At 44.8% G+C, this 21,545-nt stretch overlaps 1 protein-coding gene and 1 long non-coding RNA gene across 9 annotated transcripts in view; one reads left to right on the top strand and one right to left on the bottom strand.

Moving 5' to 3' along the window:
* The window catches only part of YWHAB (tyrosine 3-monooxygenase/tryptophan 5-monooxygenase activation protein beta), a 22,120-nt gene extending 9,007 nt beyond the window's left edge, over positions 1-13,113 (bottom strand). The window contains exon 1 of one of the 2 annotated variants that reach the window (XM_040446960.1): positions 12,931-13,113. The gene's annotated coding sequence lies outside the window, so the exon portion shown is untranslated. Of the gene's footprint in view, positions 1-1,358; positions 1,583-12,930 lie in introns of those variants that run through there. The other variant, XM_040446961.1, reaches the window with a different exon arrangement.
* A 28-nt stretch (positions 13,114-13,141) lies between these two features.
* The window catches only part of LOC121012145 (uncharacterized), a 36,001-nt gene continuing 27,597 nt past the window's right edge, over positions 13,142-21,545 (top strand). For all 7 annotated transcript variants that reach the window (XR_005781968.1, XR_005781963.1, XR_005781962.1 and 4 more), the window contains exon 1: positions 13,142-13,529. This is a non-coding gene — a long non-coding RNA (uncharacterized LOC121012145). The remainder of the gene's footprint in view (positions 13,530-21,545) is intronic.

The raw sequence follows: 21,545 nt of genomic DNA on the forward strand, positions 1-21,545 counted from the left end.
AAATAGCAAAGGAAGTACAACCTCTCCTTACAACATGGTTTTGCCTCAAGTATTTCTGCATTTTTTTTTTAATTTTTTTTTTCAACGTTTATTTATTTTTGGGACAGAGAGAGACAGAGCATGAACGGGGGAGGGGCAGAGAGAGAGGGAGACACAGAATCGGAAACAGGCTCCAGGCTCTGAGCCGTCAGCCCAGAGCCCGACGCGGGGCTCGAACTCACGGACCGCGAGATCGTGACCTGGCTGAAGTCGGACGCTTAACCGACTGCGCCACCCAGGCGCCCCAAGTATTTCTGCATTTTTAAGCGAGAAATTCTACAAACAGGGCCCTATCACATGAAAACGTGTTATTAGATGGAGCATAAGATACACCCCAAACCTAGACAATTCCGACAGATTTGGTTCTCTAAGTTCAGAACTACTATTTTCCTTCCCACTGCCTATGATCTAAGTCATACTCAGAGCCTCGTCCTACATAAGGCTTGCTAATTCTAAGCTCACACTCAGTGAAGCAAGTCTCACCTGATCTGCCCGACATCTTCACCCACGTCACTAGAGGGAGACTGTAACAGAGATAATAATCCTCATGAAACATTCCATTTGCTCTTCTACATTTTCCGGCAGTCCCCAGGGGCACAGCGTCAGTTCTAATCAAACAGCGGCAATGATGCTATTTCCAGGTGACAATTGAAAGCCTGTATGTCATCGGAGAGGCTCTCTTCTTATACAGCAGCCACCTAGAAGGCCATGTGCTCTAGACGCTGTGCAGTGCCGGAAGCCTGAGTCCCCGAGTGACTGTGTCGTGCAGGGACTCCTACAGGCTGGCCCTGGACTGGAAGTATGGTCATTGGGTGAAGTCATGGAGATGCTGGTGCTGTTGGCTGCCACAGCACAGCCTAGTCTACTCTGATCAAAGTCCATCAAAAGGACGCCATCCTTCGTGTTCAAATTACACACTTACTATGTCTAATTTTCTTGACCACAAAGTCGTTCAGACTTTCAGACAGCAAATAATCCTATCTTCGCTGTTCCTCAAAGTGAGAAACATTCTGAGAGAAGCTAACTTTCAATAACTTCAGAAACGTTCCAGTTTGCGGATGAATTCAAAGTTAGCGATCGCTTAGTGGCCCACTCTGAAGTTCATCGAACAGCACCTGTGCAACTCCACCAGGAAAGATTCCAATTAATAAAGTACTGGCCCAAAGCCAATTCAGAGCCAAGCCATCACATGCGGGATTATAAAAGAGTAGTAGAGAAACACAAAGGATCAACACTGCCCCAAAGATGCCACGAGACTCTTTGGCCTTGCCAGCCCCCCACTTAAGCTCCCCTCCCAAACAGTAAAAGTTGAATCCTACCTCTCTGAACAATCCTGACTGCTCCCCGGGAGCTCCCAAAGGTACATGCCCTATTTCTCAAAATCAAATATGGGCTGTTTCAGGGCCAAGTATTTCAAGCTTCTTCAGAAGTTGCAAGAGCTTCTTGGACATTGAGAGCCATCACGGTATGTTAAGACTGAACACACGTCTTCAAAAATGTACCCATCTGTTTAAAAAACTTTAATTTCATACACACACAGGCACACGACAACTACAACAAACAAAATCCACAGCCAAGTGTCCTGATGCCTACTGCTTACATAACTTTTGACTTATATAACACGGATTTTGAAGCAGCTAGACCAATTTCAACAGGAAATGGGTTACACAACACCCAGCAGTTTGGAGGAAGGCAGGAGACGAGAGAGATCTGGAACAGTTCCTAGTTCTGCATCTGTAATAAGCCTCCCTTCCAGTCTCCCCAGACCCACGGCCTTTAGTCTCCTGTTACCTTCAGCCCTCTTGGTGTCTTAAAGAACAGACCCATTCTTAAAACTCTGACTGAGTCACTTCCTGCTCAAAATTCTTTAAAGTTCCCTCCCGCCAATAGTAGTCGGATTCACTCCCGTCATTGAAGATTTTCCAGCCTATCTTTCCAGCCTTTTGCCAAAACATGCCCTCCACACAATTTGTGCTTCTGCCAAAATGGTTTTCCTGGGAGTCTGCTTTTCGGTCTTCATGTCTTTGCTCACGAAGCCACTCCCTCTGCCTGGAACGTCCTTTCCCATCTACTGAGCATACAGATTTCTTCAGAGAGTGGCCCGAGTGCCATCCCCCCATGAAGTCTTTCTGAAACCACCAAGCTGGAGATGTCGAACATGACAGCCACCGGCCACATGTAGCTATGTCACATGTGGAAACCATGGTATTTTGGATATGTGGAGTTAAGTTTTTAAAAAAACTATTAAAATAGGCGCACCTGGGTGGCTCAGTCAGTTAAGTGCTGGACTCTTGATTTCAGCTCAGGTCATGATACCAGGGTCACGGGATCAAGTCCCGACTCGGGTTCCGCGCTGGGCGTGGTGCCGGCTTAAGAGTCTCTGTCTCCCTCTGCCCCCCTCCTCTGCTCACATTCTTTCTCCAACGAACAAAAAAAAATTAAAAATAACAAAAAAAAAATTATTCAAGTAAATCTCACATGCTTTTTGCTTTTTTAATGTAGCCACCAAAAAATTTTAAACACGTGAGGACTGTATTCTATTTCTACTGGAGAGAGCTGCTCCGAGCTGAAAATATTCTCAACAAAGCATTTCATCTATCTCTCTCTTCACGACTTATCCCATTTCTTCAGTACTAAAATGATATGTATTTATCTCTAAGTCCCTCACCACACCATAAACTCTTCAGGGCAGATCTCCCACAGCACCTTGCATCCGACCCGCACCAACTGGCATCTGCTGCATGAACAGATCCCCAAACGAAGGAATAATAAAACTGCAAATGTGGCAGTTTTCCCTCCGCTCAGATAATTCAAAACACCAAGTACCTATTCTTCACAAGCACATTAAATCCTCATAATGTGCGTACTTCACTCCTTGTACGCCTGCGTCCTCCTCCAAAATTACTCTGCCAAAGGCATGCATGGCACAGGGAATATTGTCAGTGGTACTGTAAGAGCGTTGGACGGTGACCGGTGGCAGCTACGCTCGGGTGAGCACAGCATTAACGTGTAGACTTGTCGAGTCACTATCTTGTTCACCTGAAACTAGTGTACCACGGCCAGTCAGCTGTACTTCAACAGAAAAAGAGAAAAAAGCCAAAGCGGCTCTTAGTGCCGCCCCCCCCCTCACTCAGTCACCCTCAACAACTCTTTGGCAGCTCCGCCGAGTCGAAACTCTGCCCGGCCTTCGAAGTCCTTTGTCGACGTGGCTCTTCCGTACCGGTCCGGCTTTCTCACTGGCCACTCTCCAACATGGATCTTTCTCTCCGGCTGGAGAAGACCCTCGAATACCCTACACGTGTCAGGCTCAAAGACCCCTGAAAGGGCTTTTTTACTTCCTCGGTCTAGAATGCTCTCCTCTGTACTTCCTGCCTATGCAAACCCTATCCATCCACCTGGCTAGAAAGCCTTCCATGGCTACCCCAGCCCCTGCTGATGGACCAGCCTGTGAATCCAAATGTACCTGTAGCCTACGACACAGTCCAGGGCCTACATTCCATATGTTTGCTGGTACACACGATGAGCAGGGTCCCTTCACCAACAGTCCCACGTGTTATGTCCTCACAGGAAAGCTCCCCATTGGTTCCTCACTTCATGCCTAACGCTGTGCCAAGCACAAAACTAATGCTCGAATAAATATCTGTCAACTTTTCTCAACAAATCAGTACCGGGAGAGCAGAAAGAGCAGGGTAGCTGTATGTGGTTATGGCAGAAAGGCAACAAGACCAGGTGTAAGAGCGGGATGTGCTACTACGAAGCCCCGTGAGCTTGTTCGATCTCAGCCTTCCAATCTGTGCACTGGAGACATGACATCTAGCTCACAAGAGGTGCTGTGATGAGGTGGTGCAGGGAATTAAAGGAAATCTTTTTCTGAAAAGAAATGCATAGTGTGAAACCAATGGAAGCACTATTATTCCTCTAACAGTACCTACACATCCCCGTGCCGGCCCACAGATGTGAGCTCGGTTTTTTATTTATTTACTTAACATTCAACCCAGGAGAAGGAAAGCAAGTCTAGATTCTTCTTGTATAGGAAGTGAGTATGTTACAATGTTAACATTCCTAGATAAGACTCCAGCCTTCAGCAGCCTCAAAGTGGACACACGTTAACCATAACACCTTCGCTCATTAGTTCCTAATTGAATTTTCTTGAATTGAATGCCAAGAAGTGACGGTTTATAATCAGGACCTACTTTTCTTCTGAGACTCTCAACCAATGTCCTACCAAGAGAAACATCAGCAAGAGGTCCTTTATTTACCTCCCCGAAACCTTAAAAGGCTGTGGTCTCACCATCCAGCCTGGCACTAACCGCTCAGAGACGACAGAGCAAACCTGTTGGAGGCCGCAACACATCAAACCAGGCAGAGTACCAGCAGACTTCCTTGTGCTGGGCACCAATCAGGAATGCCGACACGAAGATGCCTCAGAACGGTTCTCAAGCACAGCCATATGATGATGATGGGTGTCTATCTCTGCTAAGCCACTGGATGAGGTCCTGTAAACACTTTAGAGGACTGGGAAGCATTTGCTGATTAAATCAGCAATGCTTAGTGAAAAACTGGAAACAAGCTAAATCTCCAAGAGCAGAGCGGTTAAGAAGATGGATAGTTGGTACGAGACTACAGGCCTGTTAAAAGAAGGGAATTAATGTCACTTATCTATTAAAGAGATACATACAATCGGAAGAGGAAGAAAAAGAGGCACAAAAGTATTTCATTTTTGTAAAATACCACTAAGTGATATTATGAAGAATAATTCTGAGGGTGCCATGAAATAACAGGATTTCCTTCAAATACATGAAACATCAAATCTGACAGTAAATGCTGAAATGAAAGTATCTACGAACCAACCACGGCCCTCTATCTCAAAATTCTTTGTCTAGAGGATTTCTTTTAGCCAGGTTCAGAATACTGAGAGGCCATTTCGCAGTAGCCTGAAGCAGATATCCAAGCACAGGAAGGAAAAAAATAAAAATAAAAATGACTACCCAGTGCTAATCCATATTAAAAAAAGGAAAGCAGCCTTGCAAAGGAAGAAAAGAACTGAAAATGACCTTGTAAAACGTGGCCTTCAGCTATATCTAACTTTCAGTTATGTTTTGTCTTCAAGGAAAAGGACATGCTCAATTCTAAAATACTGAGCTTTGGGGCACCTGGGTGGCGTCCGACTTTGGCTCATATCATGACCTCGCAGTCCATTGAGTTCGAGCCCCGCGTCGCGCTCTGTGCTGACAGCTCAGAGCCTGGAGCCTGTTTCAGATTCTATGTCTCCCTCTCTCTGCCCTTCCCCTGCTCATGCTCTGTGTGTGTGTGTCTCTCTCTCTGTCAAAAATAAATAAACATTAAAAAAATTTTCTTTTTAAATAATAAAATACTGAGCTTTAACGGAGCTTAATAATTTGCTAGAAATTGAAAATAAGGATGCCATGGTCTATCATGTGTCTAATTATGAAACACACGGGAATGGAATCTGTTTCTAGGAAAGCCCCACATACAACAAATATGGGCTTCAAAAAGAGAAATTTAGCGACGTTTAAAGTAACTTCTCTGAGCCTCAGTTTCCTCAAATGTTAAAAGGAGACATTAGTTCCTATCAAATAAGATGATGTGCAAAAAAAGGGCTAGTAGGTGCCGGGTCGGAGTAAAGGAAAGAAAGTAGACACATTCTTACCCTTAAGCTACTTCACAAAAACATAGTGCATATAATTCAGTGTGTGTTGAAATCACTGCAAATGAAAAAACTCTTTTTGAGTATGAACTCTTTTCTTGGAACTCACTGACAGGAGCACCTTAAAAATCTAGACTCCCAAGTTTCTGTGGGGTAGGAAGGGATCGTAAATTCTGACTAGCGTTCAGCCGCACCATTCTGGACAGAGCATCCACAGCACCATAAGGCCAAAGGTACAGTTCTGGAGTCACTCTGCTGAAGGAAAAACAGATGCCAAGCTACAAGCAGGAAGAAGTGAGAAAGTCAATGGGACCTGGTGGTCAGGGGGTGCTATCCAGAAAAAGTGAAGTACTCCTAGCTCTTAAAGAAAACTACTCGCTGAAAAACACCCACTCTAAACATATCTGTGTGCCATTCAACACACAAAATTCAGAGTCATGTCACCAACTTAATTCCGTCCGAACATCTGCAGGCTGTCAGAAAATGAAACAGCATGTCCGAAATACAAAATCATTAGCGCTGATGTCCACAAACACAGAATTGTGGAGGAAAACTTCTATTTCAAAATCTCTTCCCTCTTCCGCATCAGTTGTTGAATACTGTTGTTAATTATGTCCAATTAGCCAAAACTAAAACAATGGAGGCATTAAGTGATACCCAAGGTCACACAATGTGAACCCAGCAGACAGGACAACCAATTGATATCATGGCTTTAAAGGATCAATCCCAAAAGACAATGTGCTGATTTTGATCCATAAACGCAGCTCAACTGGTCAATCTTGTGAATAGGGTTCAAAAGCTTTGAGCCCACCTACATAATGGAGTGACTCAGCCCAACTACCAGTACCACACCCCAACTCTATAGGTTACCTGACCTCTGTGAGTCTGTTTTCTCATGCATAAAACAGGCAAATCTACACAATATGGTTTTTGTAAGAAGTAAACCAGTTCATGATGCAAAATACTTAACAGTCTCTACGCACTGTAAACACTCAAATAGCCACACAAAAGTCTAACCAACATGGTCAGCCAGGGAAGGGACACTTAACTACACACCTCATTTTTGCTTTTAATGTTTATTAGAGAGAGAAAGAGAGACAGGGTGCGTGCACAAGCAGGGGAGGGGCAGAGACAGAATCCGAAGCAGGCTCTAGGCTCTGAGCTGTCAGCACAGAGCCTGACTAGGGGCTCAAACTCAGGAGCTGTGAGATCATGACCTGAGAGGAAGTCAAAGTCGGAGGCTCAACTGACTGAGCTACCCAGGCGCCCCCACACCTCATTTCTTTTAAATCCAAATGGATTGGGGCGCCTGGGTGGCGCAGTCGGTTAAGCGTCCGACTTCAGCCAGGTCACGATCTCGCGGTCCGTGAGTTCGAGCCCCACGTCAGGCTCTGGGCTGATGGCTCAGAGCCTGGAGCCTGTTTCCGATTCTGTGTCTCCCTCTCTCTCTGCCCCTCGCCCGTTCATGCTCTGTCTCTCTCTGTCCCAAAAAAAAAATAAATAAACGTTGAAAAAAAATTTTTTTTAATCCAAATGGATTTATTTAAAGACTTTTAAAAGAAAGACACATGTTAATTTACCTATGCTTATTTCTAAAGTAGCACTTAGCATAGTTTACCCTAAATGTCTTTGTTGACTCCCACACTGGACTGTGAGTTTAAGGCAGGAATCCAGACTTTATCTCTGGGCACCCAACTTGTGGCATAATGCCTGCCATGCTGAGTAGGACTGTTTCATCACTTGATGCACCTTTTTTTTTTTTTTTGAAGTTTATTTACTTTGAGAGAGAGAGAGAGAGAGAGAGAGAGAGAGAGAGAGAGAGAGAGGGAGAGAGAGAGAACACAAGTATGAGTGGGGAAGAGAGAGAGGGAGAGAGGGAATCCCAAGCAGGCTCCGTGCTGTCAGCATGTAGCCTGACACCAGGCTCAATCACACGACTTCGAAATCATGACTGGAGCCAAAAGCAAGAGTGGGCCACTTGACCGAGTGGGCCACCTAGGTGCCACTCGATGCACTTTTTTAACAGAAGTGCACAAGGCTGTTATTTCCTATGTGGACAGAGATAAGTAGACCACATCTGACCTATGAAATACAGACTATATTTACACTCTGCCTTAGTCTACTTTTTGAATAGAGCCACCTTAGCTCCAATCAGAAGACAACACTATACTTTTTGACTAATGTTTCTCAGCTACTAATATTTGAATTATTTTTTAATGTTTATTTATTTTTGAGAGAGAGAGAGAGAGAGAGAGGGAGGGAGGGAGGGAGGGAGGGAAGGAGGAAAGGAGGGAGAGGGAGAGAGACAAAGCATGAGTCGGGGAGGAACAGAGAGGGAGACACAGAATCCAAAGCAGGCTCCAGGCTCTGAGCTGTCAGCACAGAGCCCGACGCCAGGCTCAAACCCACGAACTGCGAGATCATGACCTGAGCTGAAGTCAGACACTTAATGGACTGAGCCATCCAGGCACCCCCCAATTTTTATATTTATAGATTCAAACTGAGTTTCAACAAGCCCTTAGAATATTTTCTGTCCATCTCCTCTTTTCAAAGTCCATGCCAGTTGATTGTTGATTTAATAAATAACAAAAATACCCATCATTTATGGTTTGCCTAAATGTGTAAAGCACTAGGCCTTTATTATCAACTCACTTAATCCTAAGTATTCTATGAGGTAGGTGCCATTGTCCCCTTTCACAGATGCCAGGAGTAACCTGCCCACGGTCACACAGGTATTAGCTGCCACATGGTCTTTCCTCTATGTGGCACTACTTCCTAATGCTCAACTAGGATTCCCAATGCTTACTTAAGGAAAAGATAAAATGGACAACTTTTCAAAAAACATTCAAAGTTATTACAGTGAGATTTCAGAATCGGCCTTACGTTAATTCATCTAGCTTTAAAAATCAAAATAAAATTAAGGAGTTAAAAATAGCATATGCCAAAAACTCAAGAGACTGTCAAATAAGCTTTGAGGTCTGTGGGCAAATAGAACAATGGCCAGGATTCATATCTACTTTATTGTTACCTCTGTCCCGGTCAAGGCCATTCAGAAATAACTTTTACTGTTGGGTCTCTCAGGTTAAACAATGAAATAAAACTAACAGGAAAAAAACTTACATAAGAGAGAACTGGCCAGATTATCTTAAAAAAAAAAAAAAAAAAGGTTGTCTCACTAACTTACTGTTGGGAATGACTTGTTCTCTTGAGGCCATCAATCAATCTCATCTCATTATAAGTACATATTAGAAACACAACTATGCCTGTATTAGAAGATCTTTTAGCCCAGAAAGCAGTAAGCTTTTTTACTTGGCTTTTAGCACACATATCCCAAAATAGAAAGTACTTTAGTCTATTTTTCCTCCCTAAGTATTCCCCTTAGAAAAATTCCCTTAGAATCCAGCTCCAACTGTAAAGTTTCTCCCTCATGACATACAGATGACTACCAGAACCAGATTCCTGTAGAGACCAAGATGGTTGTAATGCTCAGAAGGTGCTTTTAAAAAACAAATTTCTCGCCCCCTTGCTAGTGTGAACTGCCACCTCTCCCACAAAAATGCAGGAACCAAGGGGTGTAAAGTCCCTTTACAAGTAAATCTTAGTTAAGTCTGGGGTATCCTTATTTCAAGGACAGCTGCCTAATGTGATGCCACTGAAAGAATAGGTAGCCTAACAGGAAATTATAATTTTCTCTCTACTTACGTAGATTTATTTTCTCATCTCTTCCTCCCCAACAAAATATGGAAAGTATCAAAATCTACAAAAAAAAGTAGTATGATGAGCCAAAATCAGTGATGATAGTCCTGACCACATCCCATTAGGTAAAGAACCTAGGATTAGATAAATCAGTGTGCCGCAAAGTAACTGATGAATCCTTTTCCTAATATGAAGCAAATGCTAGAAACACTGGGGTCTTCACAAGCTTGCTTCCTGATGCACACCAGCAGTATCATCCCTATAGGTCAGAATGAATACGGTCCCTCCAATGTATTACATGATATTTATCCTCAAAAATAGCTAAAATTCCTGCCCAAACACATTTACTGTAATAGGATATGTGTAAAGAAACGTTACGAACTAAACGGTGTTCACACAAAACATGTTCTACCATTAGCAGACACCTATTATTAGAGCCAAAGTGCCTGGGTTTGATTTCTGGCTGCAGCGCTTACTTACCTTGTGCTGTGTATGGGTCTAAGTATATACACCCCTGGGAAAATTATCTAACTTTTCTATGCCTCAATTTCCTTATCTGTAAAATGGGGCTAATTGTACTTACCTATTGTTAGTTGTTATGAAGACTTGGTTAATATGTGCAAGGTGCTTAGAACAAAGCTTGCCACACAGTAGACAGTGTAAGTGATTACTATTATTATAGACTAGTTACCTGATGCTACCTCATCAGCTGATGAATAAATTACAAATGGACGGATTCTTTTTTAAGTTTATTTGTGGGGCGCCTGGGTGGCGCAGTCGGTTAAGCGTCCGACTTCAGCCAGGTCACGATCTTGCGGTCTGTGAGTTCGAGCCCCGCGTCAGGCTCTGGGCTGATGGCTCAGAGCCTGGAGCCTGTTTCCGATTCTGTGTCTCCCTCTCTCTCTGCCCCTCCCCCGTTCATGCTCTGTCTCTCTCTGTCCCAAAAATAAATAAACGTTGAAAAAAAAATTTAAGTTTATTTGAGAGAGAGCTCACGTGCGAGCAAGCAGGAGAGGGGCAGAGAGAGAGGGAAAGAGAATCTTACGCAGGCTCCAGGCTGTCAGAGCAGAGCATGAATCAGGGCTCAAACTCACGAACTGGGAGATTGTGACAAATGGATGGATTCTTGTGTCTATACTATGTAGCATTTATGCTTTGTCTAGTCTCTATATATGTATATTCACAGATATAGTCAACTAACATTTATTAAACACCTACTATACCCCATATGCTTATTTTAATTATTGAGTTTGTCACAACACAACAAAGACTATATTACCATTCGTATTGTACAGATGCAAACAGGCTCAGAAAGACTGGAGATGCTATACACAAAATAAAGTTCTACAATAATATATCGATTTTTGAAAAGCAACAGGTAAAGCAGGGATGGGTCTCATGAGAATGCAGCTGAAGAAAAAAGAAAGCTATTAATAGTGGACTCTGTGATTTAAAAAAAAAAAAAAAACAAAACCAAAAGCTTATATTTAACAGTTTACAGTTTGTAAAAAAGGCCTCAGGACAACTCTGGAGATAGAGAAGCTAAGAACCAGAGATTAAGTAACATGCTAAAGATCCCACAGCTAGAAAATGCTATAGGCAAGACCTGAACCAAATTTATCTGACTCCAAGTCCAGTGCTCTTTGTTCCTATATCCACAGCCAATTGGGCAAAAGTCACTTTTTGCAGTGGCTCAAGTCTCTGGAGACTGTGCCTCCATAACTAGCATCATGGGAATTTGCTCCGCCTGGTTTTATGGAGGCTGCCTTCCTGATCTATAGAGCTCCAATTCTAAAATGGCTTCAACATAACACAAGCACTGCATGATGGGAAATGTACAGAAGATTATAGGGTAGGAGCCATACTCCAGGAGCTGACAGTCCAGAAACATTTGCTCCTGATGAATGAGGATATTCAATCTAAAAACTAGGTGTGTGGTCTAGTCCAAATGACCTCATTTCCCATAAAGACTTCATCTGTAAGATGGGTGAATGGTTTCTTATCTCACCGAAGAGAGTCTAGGAAAATAATTCAGTAGTTGCTACGAATTATTAGCGTTCCATTTGGAAGACCACACCTAAAATTCTAAGTAGGGTTCAGTAAAAACTGACACGTTTTACCCTCACCATTCTGTATGCTGCTAGAGAAAAAGATCCAAGAAAAATGAGGGCTCAGACAACTGAGATATTCCTGAGAAATGGGGTACGTTGGGAGCAGTCAAGAAAATCACTAATAATCAAGCACTATGTATACACATAAATTTCCAAAGAGAAAATGCAAAAAGCTGAGTAGCTGTGTGTCCAGTTCTATAAACTGCCTATGTGTGTGGTTTCATATGAACAATTGAGACACAGTGAGAAATTCAGACAATTTTCATGTTCTTGAAAGTGCTTCATCTTTCTGCTTTGGATCCTGTGGCCGCCTGATTTTGTATGTTCATAACATCATCTTGCCAAATTCCGTCTCCCACACAGGACAAGTAAAATCAGAGTCTGATGCTACCTAGCCTTACCAAAGAAAAAGGGAGTGAAGCCAAGGACAAGAGACATGCATTTTTACAGAAACGCTGGCAAATTACCAATACTGCCACCTTTGAAAACCCCATTACATGCAGTTCTCCATTTGCAACAAAGATGTACTCAATCCTCTAAAGATAAGGGGCCCAAATCAATCCCACCCCTTCCCCATCACCAGGGAGGGCACCAGGCAAATTTCAGCCCTAAAAACGTGCTAACACACAGTATGGGTAAATGTTGGGTGAGGACACAAAAGACTTTGGCATTAAATGACGGTAAATACCGTGGGAAAACACTCCCGATTTTCAGTCTCTGATATTTTTTTCCCGGGCATCAGGCCTGACTCAGTAACCGGTTCCAACAAATGCATTTTCTTGGTTCAAACCTCAACCCTGTGCTTCTCAGGGAATCTCGGGTTCTGCTAGGCTCCCAAGCCAGCGACCGATGAAGAAATGGCTTTACTGCAAAGTGGGAGGGGGTTTCCCCTTTGCTCTCTCCCAAGGTTAAACCCCTTACCCATCCAGGGGAGTCAATACAGGCCCTGGGCCTCGAAAACTCGCCCGTGTTGGGTTAAACTTTAATTTTTGGAAACCAGAAAGCAAGGAACAGGGTTAATAGGGCTTAAAGGGTCGGTTTTCGCCAAGGAGCAGGGAGGGGTCGCGCAGGGATCGAAGCTGGGGAGGGGGGGAATGGAGGGTCGGGGGTCCGCGGGTCGACGTCCCTCCGGGTCCCGTTCGGAGCCGCACCCCGCCCGCAGGGCAGGGTCGCAGGCGGCGAGAGCTGCCCAGGCCTTTCCGAGAGCGATGGGGCTCGGCCCCGGAAACAGGGAGGGGCCGCGGCCAGGCCGGGCCTGCGCCGCAGGCGGCCTCGCGGGGCCGAGGAAGCCGCGCGCCAACACCTCCCGAGTTCCACCCGCGGGTTCGCCCGCGTCGCCACGGCAGCCGGCGCCTGGGAAAAGCTTCGCGCTTGGGCCCCCAGGGGCCCCGGGCGGACCCCGCACCGCACTCACCGGGGGAGGACAACAGGGAGCAAAGGTGATTGCGGGCGAAGCTCCGAGCGCGGGTCACCGCTTCCTTCCCAAGCCCACTCCTCAGGCAGCAGCGGCGGCGGCTGCAAAGGCGGCGGCGGCGGCGGCGGCGGCGGCAGCAGCTACCCCGGCTCCGGAATCGGCGGCGGCGGTGGCGGCAGCTCCACTTCCGCTCCGGTCACCACTTCCGCTCCGGCCCGAGCCCCGCCCCGCCCCTGCGCCGGCTCCTCATTGGGCGAGCGGGCCACGGGGTTGCCCCGGCCGCCCGAGAGGGGCGCTGACGGAGGGAGGAGAAGGGGAGAGGAGACCCGGACGCCGCGGACGCGGAGCGAGGGGGAGGCGGGCGGAGGGGGACGGAAATGGGGGCGGAAAGAGGCGGTGGGAGAAGAGGGGGTGGAGCCGGGGGAGGAGGGAACGTGTGGGAACTTGGGGACTGGGCGAGGTGAGGGCTTGGGCGGGCGTGAGCCCTAGGTGCTGCGCTCTCTGCTTGGGCTCGGAACCCGGCAGGACCAGAACCACAGTCTCCGGGGTCATCCGTTCCCTCCCCACCCAAAAAGGAATCGCCACCGGGTTGGAGGCTGAGGTCAGTCCCCTTTCGCCATGTGTTTTGGGAATATTGGACCTAGGGAAGGACAGAAATTGCTTTTCCCTCAATTTTCGCTTAATCTTCCCTTTAGCCCTTTAATGGTACTTACCATTTTGCTCTTTTGTGGCCCGGACCAGGACTGGAACCGGCCAAGTCTTTGGTTCTTTTTTTGAAGCGGGTCTCTGTGATCTCTTCGTTGAGACACGCCCTTCCCAAGCCTCCTAGGGAAAGCTTAAGGGAAGGAAACAGGCCTCTACAGCCCCCACTCCCATTGAACTCAGTTCTCCAAAACGTCTTTCACCTCTTCTCCCTCCCTTTCATTCATTCTTTTAACAAATATTTACTGAGCAGGCTTTGTGTTTTGTGCTGGAGACAGAGCAAGCATGAGACAGACGGGCCTTGCTGTCTTGGAGTTTACAGTCTGGTAGGAGAAAGAACAAAGTAAATAGGCCTTTGTCATCTCTCCTTTACCCTTACTTAGCTGAATGCTACAGACTTCTAACTCACCACCCTACCCTCAGCCCTGCCCCCATCAACTGCCAAAGTGATCTTTAAGAAATGCCATTCTTATCTTCCCTTTCTTGCTTAAATCCTTTGGTGGTTACTCAGACCTGGAAGACTATTGATAAGCGCCTTGAGTGTGACAGGTGACAGTCAAGGGTCTCCCTTTCCCTGCTCTTTCCCCTCCATGATAAAACCCCATTTCAGCTGGATGATGCCCTATCCTCCCAATATGCCGGCTCCAGTATTTCTAAACCATTTGTGTTAGTTGCCAACATTTTTTAAAGACAGACATTTCCATGTGAACAGAAATCTGCATCAGTACTCCATCTGGCAGGACTGCGTTCACATTCCTGTGTGGCAACAATGGGCTGAAGCCAAGGAGTGGCTGTCCATTCTAGGTCAGAGACTTTTCAAAGTGCCAGGGTCCCCTCCTGACCTGAGTCTGCTTTTCTCATTTATGTATCTGCATGTAGGCATTGGTGCCAGTGACCCCTACACTTTTAATATGAGCAAGATTGAAAGAGAGTGTTGTGTAATGTAAACAGCACGGATTTGATGTTAAAACCGCAAGATTTGAACCCCAGAAGAGTTTCCGGTGCAAAAACTTCTCCATGGGGATCCATCTTTGGCAAACCAAAAAAAGATCAGTAATCTAGAGATTGGCTCAGGTTGAAATAATGCAATGTAAGCTGACTGTGGCTTCTGCCGCTATCCAGAAAATGCCTTAGTGGGGCAGAGGGCTCATGATAATTATACCCAAATGACGTCATCAGTGCGTTGAGGGAACCGAAGTGCCTTTTGCCAGGCACCCCTGAGTGTCTGCTAACAGGTTGCATGGATTCCCTGCTTTCATCATCTCTGCATTCTAGGCCAGAGGTCAACAGACCACAGCTATTGACAGACACAAACAGATACTGAAATACAACGTGGCAGATGAAGCCCAGGATATTTTGGGAGCCTGAGAGAAAGGCACAATCCGTCTTGGGTTGGTGGGAGAGCAGGAAAGACTTTTTGAAAGGGAAGATACTTGAGCCTTAGATTCTATAAAGGATTTTTTTTTAATTAATAGGCTCTTGGTGTAGAGCAGTTTCAGGTTCACAGAAAGATTAAAAAGGACTGTTCCCATACACCCAATCTCTGCCCCTCCCCATTTCCCCTAACATTAACAAGCTAGTGTTGTACATTAGTTACAATCAATGTACCAATATCGATATGTTATTAATGCAATGGTTTACATTAGGGCTCATTTATTTTGTACAGTTCAATTAATTTTGACAAATGCACGATATCTGTATCTACCATTGCTATCTCCTACAGAACAGTTTCACTGCCTTAAACCCCCCTGTGCCGGGGCACCCGGGTGGCTCAGGCGATCAAGAGTCCTTCTGACTCGATTTTGGCTCGGGTCATGATCTCACAGTTTGTGACTTCAACCCCAGTGTCAGGCTTTTGCACTAATGACAAGCCTGCTTGGGATTCTGTGTTTCCCTCTCTCTCTGCCTCTCCCCGGTGTGCTCTCTCTCTTCTGTCTCTCAAAAACAAACAAACAAACAAACAAAAAACATTAAAAAAACAAAAAACTCCCCTGTGCCTTATGCCCAGTGGGCCAGCCAGAGAAGATGCTGAACAGGAGGCAGAATTGCACCTTGTTTTGTTCCTTCCTGTCCGTAGAGGGCCTGTACTCTCTCTGCTCTTTCCAGTAAATAACATTTAGGCTAAAACGAAAAAATTTGAGAAGACAAAAGAAACCCTACAAAAACCCAACTATTCACTTACTTGACCCTCATCCCCCGCCCTTACCCCAATTCCTTGGCAATCACTTCTCTTTTACGCTTTGTTTTAATTTTGCCTTTTCCAGATGTCATATCGTTAGAATCCTAAGAGTGTCACCTTTCCTGACTGGACTCTTGCACTAAGCAATATGATTTAAGGTCCCTCTATGTCGTTTTATGGCTTGATGGTTCATTTCTTTTTATCACGGAGTAATACGCCATTGTATGAACATACCACATTTTTTCCATTCACCTGCTTATGGATTGACTTGTGTCTTTTATTTTAATTTTTTTAATGTTTATTTATTTTTGAGAGGGAGAGAGAGACAGTGTGTGAGCAGGGGAGGGGCAGAAAGAGAGGGAGACACAGAATGTGAGGCAGGCTCCAGGCTCTGAGCTGTCATCACAGAGCCTGACACGGGGCTTAAAGTCAAGAGCTGTGAGATCATGGCCTGAGCCAAAGTCGGACACCCAGCGAACCAAGCTGCCTAGGTACCCCCTTTAAAAAAAAAAAACAACAACTTTTTTTTAATGTTTATCTTTTGAGAGAGATAGCAGGAGTGGGGGAGGGAGAGAGAGAGAAGGGGACAGAGGATCTGAAGCAGGTTCTGCACTGACAACAGAAAGCCCAATGCAGGGCTGGAAATCACAAACTATGAGATCATGACCTGAGCCAAAGGCAGATGCTTAACCCACTGAGCCACCCAGGTACCCCTCAACTCCCATCTTCCAAAAAGAAATGTAGAAGTCCTAGTCCCTGGTACCTATGAACTGTGGCCTTATCTGGACAAGCCTTTGCAGGTGTAATCTAGTTAAGATGAAGTCATTAGGGTGGACTTTAATCCAATATGACGGATGTCCTTCTAAAAAGAGGAACAGGCCGCGTGATGACAGCGATTGGGGTGAGGCAGCCACAAGCCAAGGAACACCAAGGACTTGTAACCACTGCCTAAAACTAGGAAGAGGCAGGAAGGGATTTACCCAGAGTCCCAGGTAAACATGGCCCTGCTGACACCAGGTTTTCAGACTTCTAACCTGTAGAACTGTGAGAGAATAAATTTGGTTGTTTGAAGCCATCCACTTTGTGGGGCTTTGTTACAGCAGCCTTAGCAAACAGATACACCTACTGAGGGACAGAGATCTTGATTCAGTTTCCAACAGTTGAGAGTAAAACTGCTATAAACCAGGACCCCTGGGTGGCTCAGTCAGTCAAGCATCTGACTCTTGGTTTTGGCTCAGGGCATGATCTGAGATCGAGTCCCGCACTGAGAGAGTGGGGAGCCTGCTTGGGATTCTCGCTCTCCCTCTCTCTCTCTCTCTCTGCTCCTCTCGTTCTCTCAAAATAAATAAGCTTAAAAAAAAAAGAGAGAGAGAAGAAAAAATGCTATAAACCTCCTTGTGCGGGTGTTTGTGTGGACGTAAGTTTTCAGCTCATTTGGGTGAATACTGGGAGCGCGATTGCTCAATCACATGTTAAACCTATGTTTAGCTTTGTAAGATATTATCAACCATCTTCCAAAGTGGCTGTACCATTTTCAGTTTCCACCAGTAGTGAGAGAGAGTGCCTGATGCTTCATATCCATGTCAGCATTTGGTATTGTTAGGTCTTGTTGTTTTTGTTGTGTTTTTTATTTCAGCCATTCTTACATGGATGTACAAAGTAAGAACCTAGTTTGTTTCTCCAAAGTTTCTTTTTGTTCCTATTACTCTGAAATTTCATGGTTTACAGCCTTGAGACACCCAGTGGCTTGCCTGCCTGCCTTCCTTCCTTCCTCCCTTCCTCCCTTCCTTCCTTCCTCCTCTTCCCTTCCCCACCCTTCCTTTTCTTTCCTTTTTCCCTCCATCCATCCTCTCTTCCTTTCTTTCACTTTTTATTATGACAATTTTGAAGCAAACACAAAAGTTGAGAGAGTAGTACAATAATCTCCATATACCCATCACCCAGCTTTATTTTACTCTTCAGTCTATCCTTCTTACTATTAGCAGCAGGATTTTACAGCAAGTCCCAGATACTACATCCTTGCCTTTGTAGATACCTTAGTATGTAGTTCTAACAGATGAGAATTTAAAAATGAATAATGAAATAACAATTCCATGATCACACTTCAGGAAATTAACACACACACAGTCCATGTTTGATATTCCCTCGTCTCAAAAATGACTTCTTTTACACTGGCCTACTTAAGTCCAGATTCAAGGTCTACCCATTGCATTTAGTTGCTAATTCTCATTGAATCTGTAACAATTACTCCTCCTCCTTTTTTTTTTCTTTCTTTCTTTCTTTTTCTTTTTTTTTTTTTTACAATTGATTTGTTGAAGAAACTGGGTAAATTATCTTATAGAATGTCTCACAGTCTGAATTTGTCTGATTGGACCTTTGTGGTGTTTTTTTTTTTTTTTTTTCAACGTTTATTTTTGGGACAGAGAGAGACAGAGCATGAACGGGGGAGGGGCAGAGAGAGAGGGAGACACAGAATCGGAAACAGGCTCCAGGCTCTGAGCCATCAGCCCAGAGCCCGACGTGGGGCTCGAACTCACGGACCGCGAGATCGTGACCTGGCTGAAGTCGGACGCTTAACCGACTGCGCCACCCAGGCGCCCCCTTTGTGGTGTTTTTAAAATGTGATACAATACCTTGAATGTCCTGTATTAGATTCCAGTTCAGTTTTTGACAAGAATATTTTACAGGTGGGGTTATGTATTTCCTATTGCATCATATGAAGAGGTACATAATGTCTAATTATTTCTCAATGCTCTCTTTCCATTTGAAACCCCATTTCCTTCAGCTCTGGGATTTTTTTTTTTTAATGTTTATTTATTTTGAAAGAGAGAGAGAGTGTGAACAGGAGAGGGACAGAAAGAGAATCCTAAGCAGGCTTTGCACTGTCAGCACAGGGGCCGATGAGGGGCTTGATCTCACAACCAGTGAGGTCATGACCTGAGCCAAAATCAAGGGTTGGTCACTCAGCCTACTAAGCCAGCCAGATGCCCCCAGCTCTGGGATATTTTTGTGAATTCTTTCTTTGGTGATGTCTTTCCTCCATCTCCCTATTTTCTGTGTCTTCACTTTCTGGAACTCCTGATGATTCAGATAGCTGAACTCTTGGAATGATTTTCTAATAATGTTTTTTTTTCCCCTCTCTTATTTTTCTTTAGTGTTTGTGTATTTGGGTCTACTTTCTGAATATCGTCTTCCAACCTGTATTTAGTCAGAATTTTGTGTAGGAGACAGAGGCAGAAACCACTCTAAATATTTTAAGCAGAAAAGAATTTAATATCGGAAATTAGGTGCTTGTAGACTCATTGAGAGATCTGGCATTTCCAGCTTGGGGAGGGCAGGGATGGGGTGACAGGGAGGGAAGGGACAACTCTTGTTTCAAAGTCATCACAGCTGTGATTGAGAGGTCAGGGTTGTTACTCCTGCTGCCACCGTAACTTCCTGACCATGTGAAGCTGGGGACTGGGCACTGGATGGTAAAGGCTGGCCATTGACATTTGTTTCAAAAGTAGAGTTCAAGGATCAGAGAGCTGTTGTCTGGCTTGAATAAGAAATTGAAATTGTGGGGTAGTCTATGACATGTCAACTCACGTGAGGTCTTTGATATCCATCCAACCCCTTTTGGCTTTTGTTTTTTTTTTTTTTTTTTTTTTTTTCAACGTTTATTTATTTTTGGGATAGAGAGAGACAGAGCATGAACGGGGGAGGGGCAGAGAGAGAGGGAGACACAGAATCGGAAACAGGCTCCAGGCTCTGAGCCATCAGCCCAGAGCCCGACGTGGGGCTCGAACTCACGGACCGCGAGATCGTGACCTGGCTGAAGTCGGACGCTTAACCGACTGCGCCACCCAGGCGCCCCTTGGCTTTTGTTTTAATGGAACCAAGGCTGAATTCCGTACTTAGATCTATAGGTGTAATCAGAAACAGAGCTCCCATGGCTCTCACTAAGAGCCACATAAGAGTTGACTGTGCCAGGAGACTAGAGTTCTGAATTGAATTTTGGTCATATAATCACCTTTGCTCTCATATAAATAAGGTCACTGGAAAGGCAGGCATCATTAACCTAAAAAAAAAAAAGATTATGAGTCTATTTCAATTTCATGATAACTGAACCAGAAATAAGTTTCACAGCGTGTGTAGGTTTTGCAGATTTCTACCTGCAGGGAAAGTGGCAAGGCATGTCGTGCTGCAGTACTTCCTCTAGCCTTGGGAAGTTCACAGAGCTATCCGCCTTCAGTCTGTTTCTTCAGAGTGCCAGCTGGGCAACAAGAACCATTAATTTGTTGGGTGTTTGTGCGTGTATTTTAAGAATGATATTTTTTTTAGCCCTGAATTTTAAGAAAACACCTGCTGTATTCATTTTCAATCATGTATTTTTGTTACATGGTGATGCATGGATATGCTTCCATTGTAAGAAAATTAAAATATTAAAGATTAAAAGTGAAAGTCCCCTGTGATCACCACCCCCCAGTGCCATTTCGCCTCCCCAGAAAGGAACCAAGTAGCAATTATATAGCAGCTTGCATTAGTCATGGTAGGTCAGGTTATGCTGCAGTAATAAACATCCTCAAAATCTTAGTGCCTTACAACAACAAAGGTTTATTTCTTGATCCTTACATGTTTGTCATGGGTTGGCTTCAGCTGTTTTCTCTGCACATAAGTGAAGAAGCAGCCAGGATGTGCCTATCTCATGGCAGAGGGAGAAGAAAGAATGGTAGAAGCTTTTAAAGCTTCTGCTTGGAAGTATCCTATCATGTTCACTCACATTTCCATGGTCAAAGCAAATCATATGGCCAAACCTGACTTCAGTAGGGTGGGGATGTGTAGTCCTGCTACAGGGCGGGGCAGTGACAATTTTCCTGTAGTTTTATAGGGTTCATAAAACTATACGAATAGGTATCATTTTAATATAATTTATTATGGTACTGAGCCTTACTTTCTGCGTGCAAAAATATGTCTTAGAAGTCTTCCTGTGTTAGGCAAATAGATCCATCTCCTTTTTAAACAGCTGTATGATATGTCATAATATGGATGTACTATAGTTATTTAGCAGCTTCCTCGTTTGAAAATGTTTAAATTGTTTCTAATTTTTTATATACGTGCAAGTTTTTGTCTAGGGCGGGTACAGAGAAGTGGATGTTCTATGCCAGTTTTCTCTCTGTATCCTAATATGGCACACTCATAGGAGAATTCCAAAGAGAGTTTAATAAAGAAGGACTGTCTACAAAGAACAGCACAGTACCCCCGGGGCTGGTAACAATTGGGCTATCACCACTCCTGGGCCAGCAGGAGCAAAGTGAGAGCGGGGAGGAGAACAGGGAGGAGAGTCGTGTGAAGGGATGGGTGAAGCCAGCCCAATATGGACCCACAAAGAGGGAGTGAAGGGAATAAATGCCTCAAATCACTCGTTTCCCTCTGATCTTCTACTGGGCTGACCTGAACCAGATGACAGAGGGCCAGGTAATCTGTTGTTGTAGCCGATGCACGCCTGTCCCCTAGGACACAGAAGAGGAAGAGAGGACAGGGAGCCAATCTGGAGGACCAAATAGAAGATACCCACACCATTCTCCTACCCACCTACCCTCCTGTGGGTAGGAGATACTGTTTGCCAGTATCATAAGCAAAAAATAGTACTTAAAAGTGCATTTTGGGGGCACCTGTCTGGCTCAGTTGGTAGAGCATGTGACTCGTGCTCTCAGAGTTGTGAGTTTAAGTCCCACATTGGGGGCGCCTGGGTGG

This window comes from Herpailurus yagouaroundi, unplaced genomic scaffold, assembly GCF_014898765.1.
Source record: "Herpailurus yagouaroundi ecotype Mexico unplaced genomic scaffold, PumYag 196, whole genome shotgun sequence".
In the NCBI taxonomy this organism is placed as follows: domain Eukaryota; kingdom Metazoa; phylum Chordata; class Mammalia; order Carnivora; family Felidae; genus Herpailurus; species Herpailurus yagouaroundi.